Source organism: Anomaloglossus baeobatrachus, chromosome 1, assembly GCF_048569485.1.
Source record: "Anomaloglossus baeobatrachus isolate aAnoBae1 chromosome 1, aAnoBae1.hap1, whole genome shotgun sequence".
Taxonomy (NCBI): domain Eukaryota; kingdom Metazoa; phylum Chordata; class Amphibia; order Anura; family Aromobatidae; genus Anomaloglossus; species Anomaloglossus baeobatrachus.
In genome coordinates this window covers 504,381,588-504,400,132 of record NC_134353.1, presented here as the reverse complement: position 1 = coordinate 504,400,132, position 18,545 = coordinate 504,381,588, and the positions used below count along the sequence as shown (strand labels likewise).

The following is an 18,545-nucleotide window of genomic DNA, read 5'->3' as shown; positions in this document are numbered from 1 at the left end:
GGTATTCATGAGGTCTGTCTATCCCCAACGTCATTGATTGTCAGCTTTCTGCCTATACACAGTGTAAATGTTGCGCCCCTGACCCGGTCAGGCACCACTGAGTACTGCACTCAGGCTGAGTGAGTACAAAACAGGTAATCCCATAGGCTGACTAGGGTGTGGACACACAGACACGAAGTAACCAGGAACACACACACAGCTTAGAGGGGACCCCTGGGCAGACACAGGGAGGGGGCGTAGCCCTCGCATCCCAGCTAGTGGTGGGTAGTGGGACTGGAGACGGAGAGTTGTGCAGTGGCAGTCAGAGGAATAGGAGTGGAGGAGCTGCGTCTGAAGGGTAGAGGAGTGGAGCAGGACCCTGTCAGACCCTGCACCTGTAGTGGCTGCTGGCGGGGGAGAACGGCTACCCAGTGGTACTGCCTGAAAACCACCTAGAGAAGTAGTGAAGAGGTGGCTGAGTAAGGAGACTACTGGTAGGCAAGCCCGCACGGGAAAACAGGTTCCCAGAGCAGGAACCCATCTACTCGGCCTGCTAAACCTGCTGGTGAGGGTGCTGTATGTACCTCACCAAACCACACAGAACCTGCAGCATCAACAGCAACGAGAGGGCCCATAAGGAGGATCGAGCCTGGAGCCATCTTATCCTTGGTCCACGCTGTCAGCAAACGGGTCAGAAAGTGGAGAATTGGCAGTTGCGACTTCCCTGGGTGATCCCCGCAGTACTACAAGTCAGGAGTCACCCCAAACAAGAAGGGCTAGGAAGGCGAGTCAGCAGTCACCCCTACATCAGCCGGAGGGTTGCCTGGTTTCACCTGGTTCATCATAGCATCGCTTGGGTTGTCTCACATTACCATCAGAAAAGTGAGTAAAAACCCTGAAAGACATTGCTGCCTGTGTGTGAGTTCTTCTGCGACCTGTGGTACTACACACTTACACTGGGCCCTGGGGCCAGCCTCACTCTCGGGAGGCCACAACAACTGACTGCATCTACCATCAGCCTCAGGCGCTCCCTAAACTGCAGTGGCGGTCACCCCCTGACCGCAATTACCGAAAGTGGGGTCATGATTCCCATTGATGTTAACCTGACCCACCTGTGGCCAGAAGATCACCAACACGTGAAGTCCCAGAAGACCCTGAGGCGACCTGAAGGTAATGGTGGTCCACATCGACAATGGTCAATCAATGTTGAGGCATGAAAATGTGGCACCGCTGAGGCTTCAGTCGCCACAGGGTATTGCATCTCACTTTAGGTGCAGTACTCATCCCGGGTAAGGAGGGGGTTAACCATTAGTGTTTACCAGATTCACACACAACATACAGTTAGGTGCTTTCCTACTGGACTTGGCCTAGGGTGGACAGGGGGTGGCCATCACGAGGCATGGGACTTTCCGGTCACTAGGGCAACCACCAGGGGGTGGGCATCACTTGGAGGAAAGAAAGGAACATCTTCTCACAAGTCGGGACCTCGGTCCAAAGCTACCTTTTATACTTCTGGGAGCTCAGTGGGGTCTGAGGCTTGGAGCAGAAAGCTCAGTCCGGGCTCTCCACAGCACAGGGGAATCCCAGGGTCTGCTGAGCGTGCAGAAAGCACCCGTGGCCCATTCCATTTACCAGACACTGGAGTGGAGGGACCCCCTACCACGAAGAACACACAGTGGGAACACCGGTGGTGACCTCTGAACTGTCCGGGATCGGCTGGAGTCCATCATAGTAGAAAGCGGCACTCCAAAGAGAACTTTGGATCGCAGCTCCTGTTCCGTCCCTGTCATTGCCGGTGCCGTCGTTCTGCGCTCCGGCGCCACCGGCTACCACCACCCCCATAATCCTCCCCGGGGCCTAGCTCTACCTGTGGAGAGCTGAAACACCAGAGCTGCTTTACCTTGGGTCTGCGTATTTCTGTGATTCTGGTACGTATAAAAACTAGCACATACGTACCAGAATCACTGACGTATGAAACAGGCCTAAATGTGACCTCTTAATGCTGCAAAGTCAACAAATGACTATGTTCAGTTCTTTACAACCTATAAAAAGTTTGGAAACTCTATTGTGCATAATAATTTGGAACACTGCATCTTGAGTTAATTTAGTTTGGAAAAAAAGTTTCATCCTAGAAATGTACAGAAATTGCTTCTTAATTTCATAACGTTTTGATGCTGATAATGTTGTACTTCATTGTTCTTCACATACGCATACTCTAACAACGTGCATTATATCAGTGGTTTTGGATATATGGGTGTAATATAAACAATCAGCACAGGATGCTTGTGAATTCTTCACATGCCTTAGTTGTCCCCAGGCAGCAACTAATGACCTCCCAGACGAGATTGGTATTACAACTCACTTCAGACTGTTTTTGTTTTGTCTGCTGTCAATTCAAAAAGCAACTTGGAACTTCTTAATTTTCAAGCTCTAGATATATTTGGATGCTATTCATTAATTAGATATGTACATTTTTACATTCTGTCTGGTACATCTGATTTTTTTTAACAATGGATACATCTACTTCTCAGTGGTTATGCCTCATTCAGATGTCATTGATTATTACTCGTATGCAAAAATGATCTGCTTTTCACCACTATTTTAGATTAGATTTCATCAGTGCTGTCCGTTATTTTCACAGATCTCTAAACTTGTATGATTTATTTTTATGCATATGTTCGATCCAAAATGGACTTGTCTTTGCTTTTTTAATTTTTTTTTCACACAATGCAATTCCATAGACTATAATGGGTACATGTTCTGTCCGTGAAAATCATGGATAAAACAAATATGTGAAAAACGGACGGCTGAATGAGACCTTGGGGTAACTGTCAATTATGATTATAAGCAAAGGAAGTAAATTAGATGTGTAACAGAGACACAAGATGCAGGTCAAATGTCAGAATCTTTTCAAGAGCCACAGGGCACTTTAAATGTGGTGAGAAAGAATAAAGCAGCATTTATCTTCATAATATGTTAAATAATGCCCAGATGGTAATGTTTGGGGATATTGGTTTTCTACCGCCATGCATACTACTCTATAATTCTTTTACAGAGCTCCAAATCCTCTACACAGACATAGAGTGAAAATTCATTGCCTACTTCTGATTCAACATAACACAGTATGCAGAAACGTCTGAATAATGACTGCTGGCAATGTTATCATTTATTGTTTCTGCAGGGAATTTGGAACTCTAGACTTAGAGAGGGTGCTTTACACGCTGCGACATTGCTAGCGATTGCCAGCGATGTCGTGAGCAATAGCACCCGCCCCCGTCGTTGGTACAATATGTGTTGATCGCTGCCGTAGCGAACATTATCACTACGGCAGCGTCACACGCACATACCTTGTCAGCGACGTCGCTGTGACCGCCGAACAATCCCTCCTTCAAGGGGGAGGTGCGTTCGGCGTCACAGCGACGTCATAAAACGGCCATCCAATAGCAGAGGAGGGGCGGAGATGAGCGGCCGGAACATGCTACCCACCTCCTTCCTCCCTCATTGCCAGTGGACGGAGGTGAGGAGATGTTCGTCATTCCTGCGGTGTCATACATAGCGATGTGTGCTGCCGCAGGAACGAGGAACAACCTCGCTACGTACGAGACAACGATTTTTGGTAAATGAACGACCTCTCATATACCAACGATTTTTGCCTCTTTTGCGATCGTTGATCGTCGCTCATTGGTGTCACACGCTGCGATGTCGCTAACGGCGCCGGATGTGCGTCACAAACACCGTGACCCCGACGATATATCGTTAGCGATGTCGCAGCATGTAAATGGCCCTTTAGACTTCATTTAACACAGGGGTGCATAACATTTTTTGATCCACGGGCCACATCGCCATACTGAAAAAATCCCAAGTGCCACAAAAATGTTAAAGGTGTACTTACATGAATATATCACCAGAACCATCATCAGTACATTAATACATCACCAGTAGAAAGTTTTGAGTATTTGAGAAGGATTTGGAAAGTTTCTGTTCCATAAAAAAGTCAGTGTGAACACATGCTAACTTGAACTGAGTTTTTGGAGCAAAAACTCACCAAATTCTCCACATAATCTTAAATCTCAAATTTTTTTTCTTTTAATAAAATTTAATTGAATTTCAAAGAGAAACCGAATGACACTCATTAACAAGACACGTGAAGTACCATCATAAGTACAAATACTTGAGTGCATGTTCATATATCATAAGAAAAAGATTAGCAAGAGTTAAGAATGAAAGGGAGAAGCACAGAGAAAAAGGAGGAGAGGCACACCCTCAAGAGTAGAGGGGGTGGGAGTTACTGTGGCTCTGAGGTCAAGCATTCACTAAAACTGAGACACAAAACTATGGAGGTAGTGGGCACACAGTAGGGTGCCTCACGGTACGACCTAACTCAGAACAGTCTGGTACAGTGTGGAGGAGAGGAAGGCCTCCCAATGGAGCCATTTAGTGGCAACAGAAGACTGCTTCTGGTGGGGCTTGGCCATTAAAATCACCATATGGTGAGAGAAGGAAACCTCTGTGAACCATTCCTCAAGAGAGGGAGGGTCAGTTGATCTCCAGTGGCGGGGAATTATTGTTTTAGCTGCTTGCAGCAGATGTCGCAATAAAGATTTTTGATAGGCAGCCCTAGACATGGGAAATATGAACAAAAGCACCACCTCTGGGGCTGGTACCGAGAAGTCCGTGGCAGCCATCACCACCTTGAGCACCCCCTCCCAAAAGGCTTTCAGGATCGGGCAAGACCACCAAATGTGAGTCATGGTCCCCTTCTCCAATTCACAGCGCCAACAAAGACTAGACACCCCAGGAAACCACCTATGTAAGACCACAGGAACACAATACCACCTGGAGACTATCTTAAATCTTGTCTCTTGAAATTTCATTGCTATTATGAATTTGTGGGACAGGAAGAAACACCTGTCCCACTGCTCTTGTGTAAACGTAGTATTGAGTTCAAGTTCCCAGGCCATGCAAAAGGAAGGGGGCGATCTCAGCCCTTCAGCAGTCAGAAGGGCATAAAGGACTGAAAAAGCATGGGGCAGGTCTTCGAATCCTGAGAGGGGGCGCCCAAAGTCAGGATTATCTGAAAGTCTGTGGAAGAAATGCTGCAGTTGCATGTATTCGAAAACATGTGGAGAGAGAGAAGGGTGCCCTTAGGAGCGACATGGTGCATGCAGGGAGGGGATTCTTCTAGAGCTATGCAAAAAAGAACATGTGGACATACCAGGAGGAAAACGTGGGGAATCCACCAATGGCAGCAAAGGCCCATTAGGATCCACCAGAACTCCTCAAACCGATGGAGTGTGGATAATTTTCATGGTCTGCTTGATGGAAAAGGACATGGGAACATTTTCCTGAGTGAGAGAGGGCCAGGTCCGAGGAGTCATGACCACTGATAAAGGACATGTATCTTGAGCTAACCAAACCCATAACTTAAGAGGCATAACAGTGGATTAAATCAAGCAATCTCGCATGTGCGGTCGCAAAACAGTAATGTTTACAATCAAGCAATCCAGTTCCGCCAGCCAGTTTGGGCTGAGGGAGTACATCGTAACGGAGTCTGAGCCTTTTGGAGGCCCACACAAAGCCCCTGAAAGAGCGCTGGATTTTAGTCCAAAAGGGGGAGGGAATATATAGCGGACTGGTCTGTACAAGATATAACAGCCTGGGAAGAACCATCATCTTAAGAATACTTATTCTACCAAACCAGGAAAATTCTGTCCTATCCCAGGCTGCTAGACACTCCTCAACCTTAGCAAGCCAGGGGTGAAAATTAAGCAGGAACAATCTAGTTAGGTCAGACAGGAGGAGGGTTCCCAAATAACCTATGGCCTTACTGGGTGGCCAATGGAAAGGAAATTCAGATTTCAACGACTCGACTACCTGTTGGGGAAGGGCTATACCAAGGGCCTCAGATTTATCTAAGTTAGGTTTGAAATTGGACCAATCCCCAAACTGCAGGATAACGGACATCAGAGGTAGCAAAGAGGTGAGCGGGCTGGTAATATACACTACAGACCAAACGTTTGGACACACCTTCTCATTCAAAGAGTTTTCTTTATTTTCATGACTTTGAAAAGTGTAGATTCACATTGAAGGCATCAAAACTATGAATTAACACATGTGGAATGAAATACTTAACAAAAAAGTGTGAAACAACTGAAAATATGTATTATATTCTAGGTTCTTCTAAGTAGCCACCTTTTGCTTTGATTACTGCTTTGCACACTCTTGGCATTCTCTTGATGAGCTTCAAGAGGTAGTCACCGGAAATGGTCTGCTAACAGTCTTGATGGAGTTCCCAGAGATGCTTAGCACTTGTTGGCCCTTTTGCCTTCACTCTGCGGTCCAGCTCACCTCAAATAATCTCGATTGGGTTTAGGTCTGGTGACTGTGGAGGCCAGGTCATCTGGCGTAGCACCCCATCACTCTCCTTCTTAGTCAAATAGCCCTTACACAGCCTGGAGGTGTGTTTGGGGTCATTGTTGAAAAATAAATGATGGTCCAACTAAACGCAAACCGGATGGAATGGCATGCCGCTGCAAGATGCTGTGGTAGTCATGCTGGTTCAGTATGCCTTCAATTTTGAATAAATCCTCAACAGTGTCAGAAGCAAAGCACCCCCACACCATCACACCTCCTCCTCCATGCTTCATGATGGGAAACAGGCATGTAGAGTCCATCCGTTCACCTTTTCTGCGTCACACAAAGACACGGTGGTTGGATCCAAAGATCTCAAATTTGGACTCATCAGACCAACGCACAGATTTCCACTGGTCTAATGTCCATTCCTTGTGTTCTTTAGCCCAAACAAGTCTCTTCTGCTTGTTGCCTGTCCTTAGTAGTGGTTTTCTAGCAGCTATTTTACCATAAAGGCCTGCTGCACAAAGTCTCCTCTTAACAGTTGCTCTGGAGATGTGTCTGCTGCTAGAACTCTGTGTGGCACTGACCTGGTCTCTAATCTGAGCTACTGTTAGCCTGCAATTTCTGAGGCTGGTGACTTGGATAAACTAATCCTCCGCAGCAGAGATGACTCTTGGTCTTCCTTTCCAGGGGCGGTCCTCATGTGAGCCAGTTTCTTTGTAGCATTTGATGTTTTTTGTCACTGCACTTGGGGACACTTTCAAAGTTTTCAGAAATTTTTTGGACTGACTGACCCTCATTTCTTAAAGTAATGATGGCCACTCGTTTTTCTTTACTTAGTTGCTTTTTTCTTGCCATAATACAAATTCTAACAGTCTATTCAGTAAGACTATCAGCTGTGTATCCACCAGACTTCTGCACAACACAACTGATGGTCCCAACCCCATTTATAAGGCAAGAAATCCCACTTATTAAACTTGACAGTCCACACCTGTGAAGTGAAAACCATTTCTGGTGACTACCTCTTGAAGCTCATCAAGAGAATGCCAAGAGTGTGCAAAGCAGTAATCAAAGCAAAAGGTTGCTACTTTGAAGAACCTAGTATATGAAACATATTTTCAGTTGTTTCACAATTTTTTTTTAAGTATTTCATTCCACATGTGTTAATTCATAGTTTTGCTGCCTTAAATGTGAATCTACAATTTTCAGAGTCATGAAAATAAAGAAAACTCTTTGAATGAGAAGGTGTGTCCAAACTTTTGGTCTGTACTGTATACCACATCACTAAATTTTGAGGATTTTAAGTTTCATAGCTATGAAGTGCTTTATGAACTGTTATGGGACGCCCTGGCAAAACCAGGTAGTCACAGTTAGGCCCCCTCATTACACAGTTCCCTCACTAGGAAACACACAGCCAACCAGAAAACCCTAGTCACCCTCCCTTAGGGAAAGATAGACACACCAGTGGGCGTGACCAGGTGGTTGGGACACGCCCACCCAGGGGTCCAGACAGCCCAGGGTGGGAAAAACAGGAGATCAGTTTAGATAAGTTGGGAGTTGAGTTTGGAGAGGAGTGTGGGCTAAGTGTAGCTCCAGCAGGGAAGTTCAAGTTGAATGGTACCAGGGTAGGAGCCCTGGTGCCAATGGCTAGGAGGCAGACGTTTGCCTCCATCAGCAGGAGACGGGAAGACGGCTCGGCGGAACCGAGGTGGACCAGGACAGGGTTGTAGCCCGCCGGTACCGACCCGGGGAACCGCCCCGGAAACCGGAGCACAAAGGGAGGTACTCGGACCCTGAAGCCAGGATCGGAACCAAGTGGAACTGGTTAATTAACCGATTGAGGCCAGGACTAGAGGTCCTGTCCCACCCAAACTCCCTCATAGAAGACAACAGCCCACCGATTAGGGATAAGAGGTCACCGCCAGGGCCCATAGATCCCACGGGCCAGCGTCTGCGGGCACGGCTCCTTAGGCCACATCCAGCCGGGAGTGGACTCCTGAGTTTGACACTAGGAAAGTCCACCTTACACACAGCAGTGCAGGAAAAGGATAGAGACCACCAGCTGGGTGGGGGACCAGAACGCAGCCGGCCACGGCACCGGCCACCATCACCTCGGTTTACCAGAGACTTGTGTGTTTTACTAACAGTGAGTACACCAGCACCCCCTGCGGTCGCCATCCCCTGCACTGAGCCACCGGGTCCCGGGGCCACCATCCCTACCCACGAAGGGGTTAACAACTTGCTGTGCAACATCTCCCCTGGGTGCCCCATAACAGCAGTGGTGGTGTCCCACCTCACCACACACCGTGGGTGGTGTCACGAACTTACTACGGCCTAGCCCGTACATCTACGTCCCCCTCATTTTATTCGGCGTGTCCGCGAGACCCCCGGGTCCGGAGACCCTCGAACCACCACCCCTGAAGGCCCGATCCGAGCAGTGCCGGCTGGCACAGGGGCGGCACAGTTACATGTGTAAAAGATCAGAACTACCGTCAGCATATGTATGCAGCACCAGAACCACTATCAGTTCATAAATATCTCTCATGCTGCACCTCATTGTGCTTTCTGCACAAAATATCCCCCCACACTGCCCCTCTTCGTAATGTCCCCCACACACTGTATCTTTCAAAATATCCCCCACATGCTGTGTAAAATATGCAAGTTTTTGACATGGTTTTATCACTTTTCTATGTGCATTTTTTGCCATTCATTTGAATGGAAGAAAAACCCTGAAATAATTGACTTACTACAACTGTCAAAATAAACTTTAATAGTTCATATTTTCAAGGAAAAAAATAAATGTGTGCATGATATTTCAGAAATCCCATTCACTTTGCTTTTACTGTAAAGTATAGCACTTTTTGTCCCTGAAAAATGTGCAGAAAAAAAACTCTCACATCGTGGGAACAATCCCTAGGCTGTGTGTGCACGCTGTGTTTTTTTGTGCAGTTTGTTGCCCAAAACTGCATGTCTTTCCTTCTCCCAGCAAAGTCTATGAAAATTCAGAAATGCTGTATGCACTTTACTTTTTTTGTCTGCAGTTTTGGGTTGACAAAAAAAACTGCATTTTTGGCCAGTGTTTTTTTTAGCCCTTCCAGCCATTGATTTCACTAAAACACCGCATGGGACAAAAACACGCTTGCGTGTTTCAGTTTTGTTGTAAACAAATTTTCTGCAGCGTGCAGACATAGCCTTACTGGTTTATGTGGACCACAACACTGTTTAGGCTATGTGCGCACGTGTGCGCTCTGTACCGCACCGAAAAGGTGCGCTTCAGAGCGCAGCTGAGAAGCTCCGTTCTGAAGCACATGGTGCCGGCAGAGAACGTGTGCTCTGCATGCTGCCTCTCCCTATAGACAGCATGCAAACCACACGGAAGAAGTGACATGTCACTTCTTAGAACGCAGCGATTCGGGCAGCAGCCAAATCGCTGCGTTCTAATATGCCACGTGCGCACGGCTCCTGCACAATCTCCATAGATTGTGCAGGGGACGCAGGATGCATGCAGTTACGCTGCGGTGCAGAACGCAGCGTAACTGCATGCAATACGCACATGTGCGCACATACCCTAATTCCCACTACTGGGTACACATCCCGCAATTATTCAGCGCACGGTCCTCCCTATTTATATAGGAATGGCTAAATATACCTATGCATGGACATGTTTTTAAATATTGCAAATCAGACCTTTTAGCATTCAATGTTTTATTTATATCTTCTTGCTGTCTACTGTTTTGTCGTATTGTGCAGGCTTTGTTTAGTTACGGATGAATATTCCCTCTTCCCAGAATAGAAAATGGGTTCAGCTGACACACTGTTTGAGTGATGAGTGATCCTTCAATTGTAGTGTGTGCATACAGAATATCTGGTGTCTACTAATTGCTTGATAGAAGACACAGCATCATAGGGATACAGAAGAGAAAACAGTCTGAGACACGTTATTTACAACAAGAAATGGTAATGGACTTAGCTTTCAAGACTGAGATTAAAGTAGACACACTTATGCTGCTTTTACACTTATGTTGAACGGCATCCGTTGCTATCCGCCACCTTGAGCAATTACGGTAACCGTTGCAGGAAGCCGTTTTATTCCTCATAGACTTCTCTTAGCTACGGATAGCAATGGATGGCCTTGTGTTGCATCCGTCAGCCGATGCTGCGGTGCATCCGCCTGGCGGATGGAACGCTGCATGTAGCGTTTTTCTGCGCTTAGCGGAGTGTCAAAAAACGCAACCTGCAGGATTCCGTTGGCGTCCGTTGTTTTTATAATGGACGCCTATGGTAGCGGATTCCGTTAGAATCCGTCATTTGCCGGATTCCTTTAACGCATCCGTCTTTACACAACTGCGCATTCCCAGATGTGTAAAGTCAAGAAAAAAAAATGGATTGCGTTATTTTGTACGATCCGTAGCATCCGTTGTGCCACTATATGCAACGCATCCGTTGCATCCATCACACAACGCAATGCAACGGATGCCGTTCAACGCAAGTGTGAAAGCAGCCTTACACAGCGCTAAACAAAAAGAACCAATAAGAGATCCTTGTACCTCTTTTTTTCTAAATTGTGGTGCTGAGACCCCCCCAATCTAAAAAAGAGAGGTCACAAATTTGCAGCTGATCATTGTGTCCCTTTGTTTTTGTCTGCCTCTCCTTTGTGAGCCAAGTGAGCAGTCTATGGATGCAAAGTAAGTCTTCAAGTACATGCGCTATTAACAGGGAGCAGTGTCGGACTGAGCTGCCAAGGGACCACCAGTAACACTGACTCTGGGGACCCACTGTACAGAAAGCCTCATTCACTCATTTATTTATACTTCTATGTAATTTGTTGAGTGAATAATGAGATACTGTTTTTTCTGTACATAGTGAATAATGTAATGGGGCTAGATACTGCTCATATTGGGGAGTAAGTGGCTCACTCCAGCACAGGAGCCCACCAGGGAATTCTCCTGTTCTCCTGTGGGCCAGTCCAAGCCTGACAGGGAGTCTATAGTCCCCTCAGCTTTAGGCCCGTTTCACACGTCAGTGAAAAACACTGACGCTCTTCACTGACATTTAAAACACGCACGTCCCTCCGTGTTCCGTGATTCACGGCACACGTGGGTTGTCCATGTGCAAGCCGTAATCCGTGATTGCATATGGACATTACTCACCTGCCTTCACTGCTGCTGTCCATGGTGCTGATCTCCTCGGCTCTCCAGCGTCCGCCCACCGCTCTCAGCACTTACTTCCTTGTCGGGTTTTCCTGCTCTCATGAATATTCATGAGCCAGGCAGAAGCTGCCGAGAGCAGAGGCTCCAGAGCGAATCGCAGGCAAGGTAAGTTGAAAATATTTAATATTTAATATGTCCGTGATTTTCTGGTACGTGTTTCACTGATCACATACGGATCACACCATAGTGTGGTCCGTGGGTCATCAGTGATGCCAGATAAAAACTGACTTGTCTCCGTGCAGAATCACGGCCACGCGTGCACGCTGCACGGAGACACGTTCAGTGAAAAATCACTGATGTGTGAGCAGACCCATTGATTATAATGGGTCTGCGTATGTCAGTAATTCTGGTACGTTTTAAAAAAAGCACAAACGTACCAGAATCACTGACGTGTGAAAGGGGCCTCACAAGAAGATAGGAATAGAGATTGCTGGATGTTGCTGTACCCAGATCCCCAATAATCAAAACATCAAAAGTTTCTTGAAATAGTAGGTACCTTTTAAGCATTTTAGAAATAATTGATTTTACTTTCTTGACAGCCTTTTTCTTTTAAGTATAAACCCCAACAATCTACAGGTATTGCAGGGGGTATGAATTTGGATATACTGTACACTTCCTACAGAAAAACGTAATATTATAAGATGATCAATTACTGAAAAACTAATGTATAGATGAGAACCAATATGGCCGCTCTTCCCACAAAACAGAAAAATGCCAATATCTATGGAATTAAAATGAGACAAAATTATCAACTGTTGGCTACTGATGTTACCCTGAATGTACTAATATATGGTATATTAACAGTCATGAATACTATATCTGATCCATGAGATTAAACATGAGCAGGACTATGACGACTGATGGCAGCGATGCTGTAGCGCAAAGGCACACTTAGCTACATCTGAGATGTTGGCTTCCTGTCACATTAGAGCAAATACTGTCTGGGCACTTTGCCTTGTTTGCATTGTTTCCAGAGTATATAAATTTTAATGTAACTGATATTTATATTGCCTACAACGTGCAACTTGGGGCATAAGTAAGAAGTCAGTCAGTGTATAGTAGATTGGAGACATAACCTGGCCAAGACACATAGCAGGAACTCAGTACCGAGAGGACACCAGTTATTACTCACAGCAGCCTCAACCCCATGCACTTTTGCACTATTCTATTAGGGTTCGGTTCCACTTGGGTTTTGCACGGATGAGTGCTATCCAATAAAACATTGGTTTGCATTCGAACCAATGCAAAACTATGGGGCAGTGTCCATCTGCAACTGATTTCTCATGCCATAGCTGCATGAGAAATTAATCACAGCATGCTGCTTTTGGCAGCGATGCACTCCCAAACAAGTCTATGGCAGCGTGTCAAATATCGCACTGCACTCGCATGTCATCCGACCGCAGTGCAATACATGCAGAGACAGGCCGGGGAAGAGATGAGGAGATTAATCCCTTCCTCTTCTCCGGAGCTGTTGTGGCGCCCTGGACAAGCCATGGGCCACAGAGAACAACACTTACACACCCCACACTCCCGGTCAGGCACACCGAAGTCAGACACAAACCCTTGTTGCCTTCCTCCAGGGGCTGATGTCCACACCAGGGGGTGGGCCAGGCGGTTGGCCCCGCCCACCGAGGAGTTCACAGTCCTGGAGGCGGGAAAAGCAGGCAGATTAGGTTTCGAAGTGAAAGTGAGAGGAGTGAAGTGGCAGTTAAGCAGCCTGAAGTTGGTCCAGGTGTGTGGCCCGGACAGATCAGCAAGGTTGGCAGACGGTGGTGACCGTCTGCAGGAGTGGCCTATCGGAGTCTACCGTAAGGACCGTGGACGGGCGGTGGCCCGGCGGTACGGACAGGTACGCAAAGAGAAGTCAGCACCATCCGGCAGGGGCTTACGGACCCCGGCAAGGCTAGGAGTCGCCGTGAATTTGCCAAATCCGTTAGCGAAGGGAACCTCCTGGTTTTCCCAGCAGCCAAGTCCCGTCAGAAGGCAACAGTCCAACCGAGAGAGGGAAACACAGTCACCGCCAAGACTAAAGTTCCCAGGGCCAGAGCCTGCGGGCAAAAGGGGCTCCTTCGGCAACCATCCAAGCTGGGGAGCGGGTTACCGGTGGGAACCCATTGGAACTGGTTTACAGTACACAGGTGCAGGGAAAGGCAGTCACCATCAACCTGCCGGGAGAAACAACACCGCAGCCGTCTGTGGGACCCGTCCATCCAGCCATGTGTTTTACTGAGAACTGTGTCCTCATCATTGGCTGAGTGAGTACCACCGTGCCGTGCGGCACAGCGCTGCCCCCGCGACCCTGCACCTCACCAGGCCCCGTAACCCGCCTGCCATCCATCCCTACCCCATCACCGGGCCCCGGGACAACCAACCCCCTACCCACGGAAGGGAGAACTAACATCAAAGCTGCTCCCTGTCACCGCTCCCAGGATCCCCGTCCAGAGCAGCGGTGGTGTCACCAACTTCACCACAACCGTGGGTGGCGTCACGGACAATAACCAAATCCCCACCATCCAATCAAATCCCCTTTTCACTCACGGGCGAGGAGCGCCGCTCGAGTCCCCGGGATCCGGCCCACCGCTCGAGCCACCACCGAGCAGCAGCAGCCGGACCTGAGCAGTGGGAGAGCGCAGCGTCCCCTCCTCCGCCCGCGACAACTTGGCGTCACGAACAGAATCCTACCGTTCTACCAACTGGTGGAAGTGCGCCTTGTGTAACCGCCGGAGGTGTCCGGCCGAAACATTGGAGAAGCCGCCATCTTGGGCGCGAAGAATTCCCGCTCGAGCGTCTCCTCGAGTAGTGGAGGCGCGAAGGCCAAAACCTCGCCCCTGTAGAGGAGGAGCCGGAAAGAGACTAAGGGGGACTGATGGCGTCTGGCCGCATGTAGCCCGCGGCTATGGAAGCAGGGACGCTAGGACCCTGCGGCCATTTACTGGTTCCTGGAAGAGGCCGTTGCTAAGGATGCTGAGTCTGACCGACAACACCGTAGTCCCCGCGCCTGGCACCGCAGCGTGGGTGGAAGTCCAGACCGTCCAGTTAAGCAGCCGTCTGCAGGTCCGCATGCAACTACTCCTGGAGGAGTGGGAGGCCGACATGGCGGAAGTCGTGGCGGTCATACGGAGACGCGAGGTGGAGGGAGTCTTGGAAGGGAGGGTAAGTGACCCACTCCCCTGTACCCCTAGTGGGTCGGTCATCGTGGCCGAGGGACCCGGTCCATACCCACTCGCCCTGCTACCTCCCCCGCTACCCATGTTGGCTGCTGCTGCCCCGCCACTAGGCCCGCTACCACCACCACCGGTAGCGGTACCCTGCCAATCCGCCCCGGCGGACCGACCTGCAGCAGACGCTCGTGACCGCCCTGATCTACTTCCATGGAAGAAGCCGAAGGCTGAGCCCGTTAGCAAATATGCACCGGAGGCACGGCGGGGATGCAGCTGCCAGGAGGCAGAGCAGGCCATGTCACAGCGGGGTCCCTCATTACCGAAGGTACCAGTCGTAGCCAGCACAGGGGGACTCCGGCTGGGCCCGTCCCCCACACCGCCTGAACCGGAGCCAGGTGTTGTGGATGGCCCCTGGGACCCAGCTGACGGTCCCCGTCGGGACCCTATGGCAAGTCTCTGTTGGGACCCTACAGTTTTGTTTGTGGTAGCCCGTTGGCTGCGAAGCACTTTGGTCCCCGTTGGGACCCCTTGCAAACCACTGCGTAGGAACTACTATGGACAAGCCTGAGAACTAGCAAGGCAACCACAAACTTGTGGCTTGTAAATAAAAATGTTGTTTTATGGCTTTCACCGTTGCCGCCTCCGGAGAGCCAGATTGGAGGAAGGGCCCGCAGTGGAGCAGGCTGGGGCCCAGCCACCACCGGGACTGGTGGCGATCCTCTGGGGGTTTCAGAGGGTTCCCCAAGGACGTGGGTCCCCTGAAAAGGACAGAACCCGCTCGGGCAACTTGTGCTGGACTGGGGTCAAGGGGTGCTGCCTGGTTGCTTAGGGGCAGCATCAGGGCCAGGTTGCTTGGGTGGGAGAGAGCGGAAGCCGTAACCATTTGGCAACGTTAAAGTAAGAGTACCTCCCGATGTGGGAAGATGTTATTTTAATTGTAATCCCTGTTTTACCATTTATCTTTTCAGTTGTGAAAATAAAACCGGTGATGGACGGGCAGCCCGCGGACGGTCTGCATTTTACTAAGGGGGAATGTGGCGCCCTGGACAAGCCAGGGGCCACAGAGAACAATACTTACACACCCCACACTCCCGGTCAGGCACACCGAAGTCAGACACAAACCCTTGTTGCCTTCCTCCAGGGGCTGATGTCCACACCAGGGGGTGGGCCAGGCGGTTGGCCCCGCCCACCGAGGAGTTCACAGTCCTGGAGGCGGGAAAAGCAGGCAGATTAGGTTTCGAAGTGAAAGTGAGAGGAGTGAAGTGGCAGTTAAGCAGCCTGAAGTTGGTCCGGGTGTGTGGCCCGGACAGATCAGCAAGGTTGGCAGACGGTGGTGACCGTCTGCAGGAGTGGCCTATCGGAGTCTACCGTAAGGACCGTGGACGGGCGGTGGCCCGGCGGTACCGGACCGGTACGCAAAGAGAAGTCAGCACCATCCGGCAGGGGCTTACGGACCCCGGCAAGGCTAGGAGTCGCCGTGAATTTGCCAAATCCGTTAGCGAAGGGAACCTCCTGGGTTTCCCAGCAGCCAAGTTCCGTCAGAAGGTAACAGTCCAACCGAGAGAGGGAAACACAGTCATCGCCAAGGCTAAAGTTCCCAGGGCCAGAGCCTGCGGGCAAAAGGGGCTCCTTCAGCAACCATCCAAGCTGGGGAGCGGGTTACCGGTGGGAACCCATTGGAACCGTTTTACAGTACACAGGTGCAGGGAAAGGCAGTCACCATCAACCTGCCGGGAGAAACAACACCGCAGCCGTCTGTGGGACCCGTCCATCCAGACGTGTGTTTTACCGAGAACTGTGTCCTCATCATTGGCTGAGTGAGTACCACCGTGCCATGCGGCACAGCGCTGCCCCCGCGACCCTGCACCTCACCAGGCCCCGTAACGCGCCTGCCATCCATCCCTACCCCATCACCGGGCCCCGGGACAACCAACCCCCTACCCACGGAAGGGAGAACTAACATCAAAGCTGCTCCCTGTCACCGCTCCCGGGATCCCCGTCCAGAGCAGCGGTGGTGTCACCAACTTCACCACAACCGTGGGTGGCGTCACGGACAATAACCAAATCCCCACCATCCAATCAAATCCCCTTTTCACTCACGGGCGAGGAGCGCCGCTCGAGTCCCCGGGATCCGGCCCACCGCTCGAGCCACCACCGAGCAGCAGCAGCAGCAGCCGGACCCGAGCAGTGGGAGAGCGCAGCGTCCCCTCCTCCGCCCGCGACACTGTGATATGATCGCAAGATCAGATCACAGTCGCATGACCCTTGGCTGACTCTCGCAGCAGAGAGTCATTAGCATATTGCTTCCGATGCTCTCACATCAGAAGTTATGCGCAAGTGGAACCGTACCCTTAGTCTGAGGGTTCGCTCACATATGCGTTTAAAAAAAATCACTCTGATTTTTATCCAGAAAAGTGGGATGTGGGTCATGAGTATGTTATTCCATATGTCATGTGACTGCAAGTGTGCGATTTTTTTTTTCTCACGTCATCCGTATGCCATGCATTTTTTTTTCAGCATTTCAACTATTATTCTACATTCATTTACAGGACCATTTACACTGTTCTATGCTATAGAATGGTAATGTATCAGTAAAAATACAGACTACAAACGAATGGTCCATATGACCTCCGTTTTTGTTTTTTTTAACACCAATTGACTTGCATTGGCAAATCTAGGCTGCATTACGTGACCATACATAGAATGTTGCTATTTTTTCCTGAGGCTGAAACAGCTGAGAAAAAACTTACAGATCAGCACTGATCCGAGTGCAATGCTATTTTTTTCTTGCATTGCACTCATCTGTTTTTACGCCTGTGTGACCGAACCTTGAATCTTATTATTTTGTACAATACATCTTCCTATTTAATGCAGCATTCATTTGTGCTTTCTCTTACAAGCATATGGTCAATTTAGTTTGTGAGAGATAGCATGGAGCACACAAATGTCAATGTCCAGATGTCACTTAACCCTTGGGAAATCAGAGGAATAAAGAATATCATTGAATTCCCCTTTTTATCCCAAGGGAATTTCCCACAAATTCTACACCCCAGACCCTACCCAGCATATAAGATGTACTCTTTCATGTACTAAGAAAAGGAAAAAGCACATTCTGTTATGGTTTAGTAACAAAATGTGTAGTTTTTATTATATTATTTTGAGTGTAAATTTTTCTAGAATGTAAAAGAATGCCCTCAACTGTTTTCTTGTGCATTGTCTTTAGAAGTGGCTTCCTTCTGGGTCGACAGTCATGCAGACCAATTTGAGGCAGTGTGCGGTATATGGTCTGAGCAATGACAGGCTAACCCCTCACCCCTTTAACCTCTACAGCAATACTAGCAGCACTCATATGTCTATTTTGAAAAGATAACCTCTGGATATGCCGCTGAGCACATGCTTGAAATAATAAGAAAAACAGCACAGCAAATTATAAGAAAAACAGAGCTGAGTGTAACCACCGTGAATATGCTATGATTATGAGTGCGTTGTACACTCGAAAAACACATCAGGTGTTTTTATCCTTCTCCATTCCATGTGGGTGATTTTATCAAGAATTTATAAATAAAGAATAACATTACCACATGGTTTTTTCAGACTCTTTTTTTCTCCAGAGCATATGCTTGATTGACCATGATGAGGCCTGTTCTGAAAGGTACCTATTTTGTTAAAGTGCTGTATGGTCTTGGGCACCATACTGTAGCTCAGTTTCAGGGTGTTGGTAATCTTCTTATAGACTAGGCCAGGGGTGGGGAACCTGCACTGCAGCCCCTTGGAAGATTCCTGGGGACCACAGTGATTGGGCCGGCATGCCCCCAGACTCTACACTTATATATACATACCC

The 18,545-nt window shown here is 48.8% G+C and overlaps 1 protein-coding gene across 2 annotated transcripts in view; it reads right to left on the bottom strand.

Annotated features, from left to right (window-relative positions):
- LOC142243715 (PALM2-AKAP2 fusion protein-like) overlaps positions 1-18,545 on the bottom strand; it is a 207,085-nt gene that overhangs the window by 40,220 nt on the left and 148,320 nt on the right. The window lies entirely within an intron of this gene.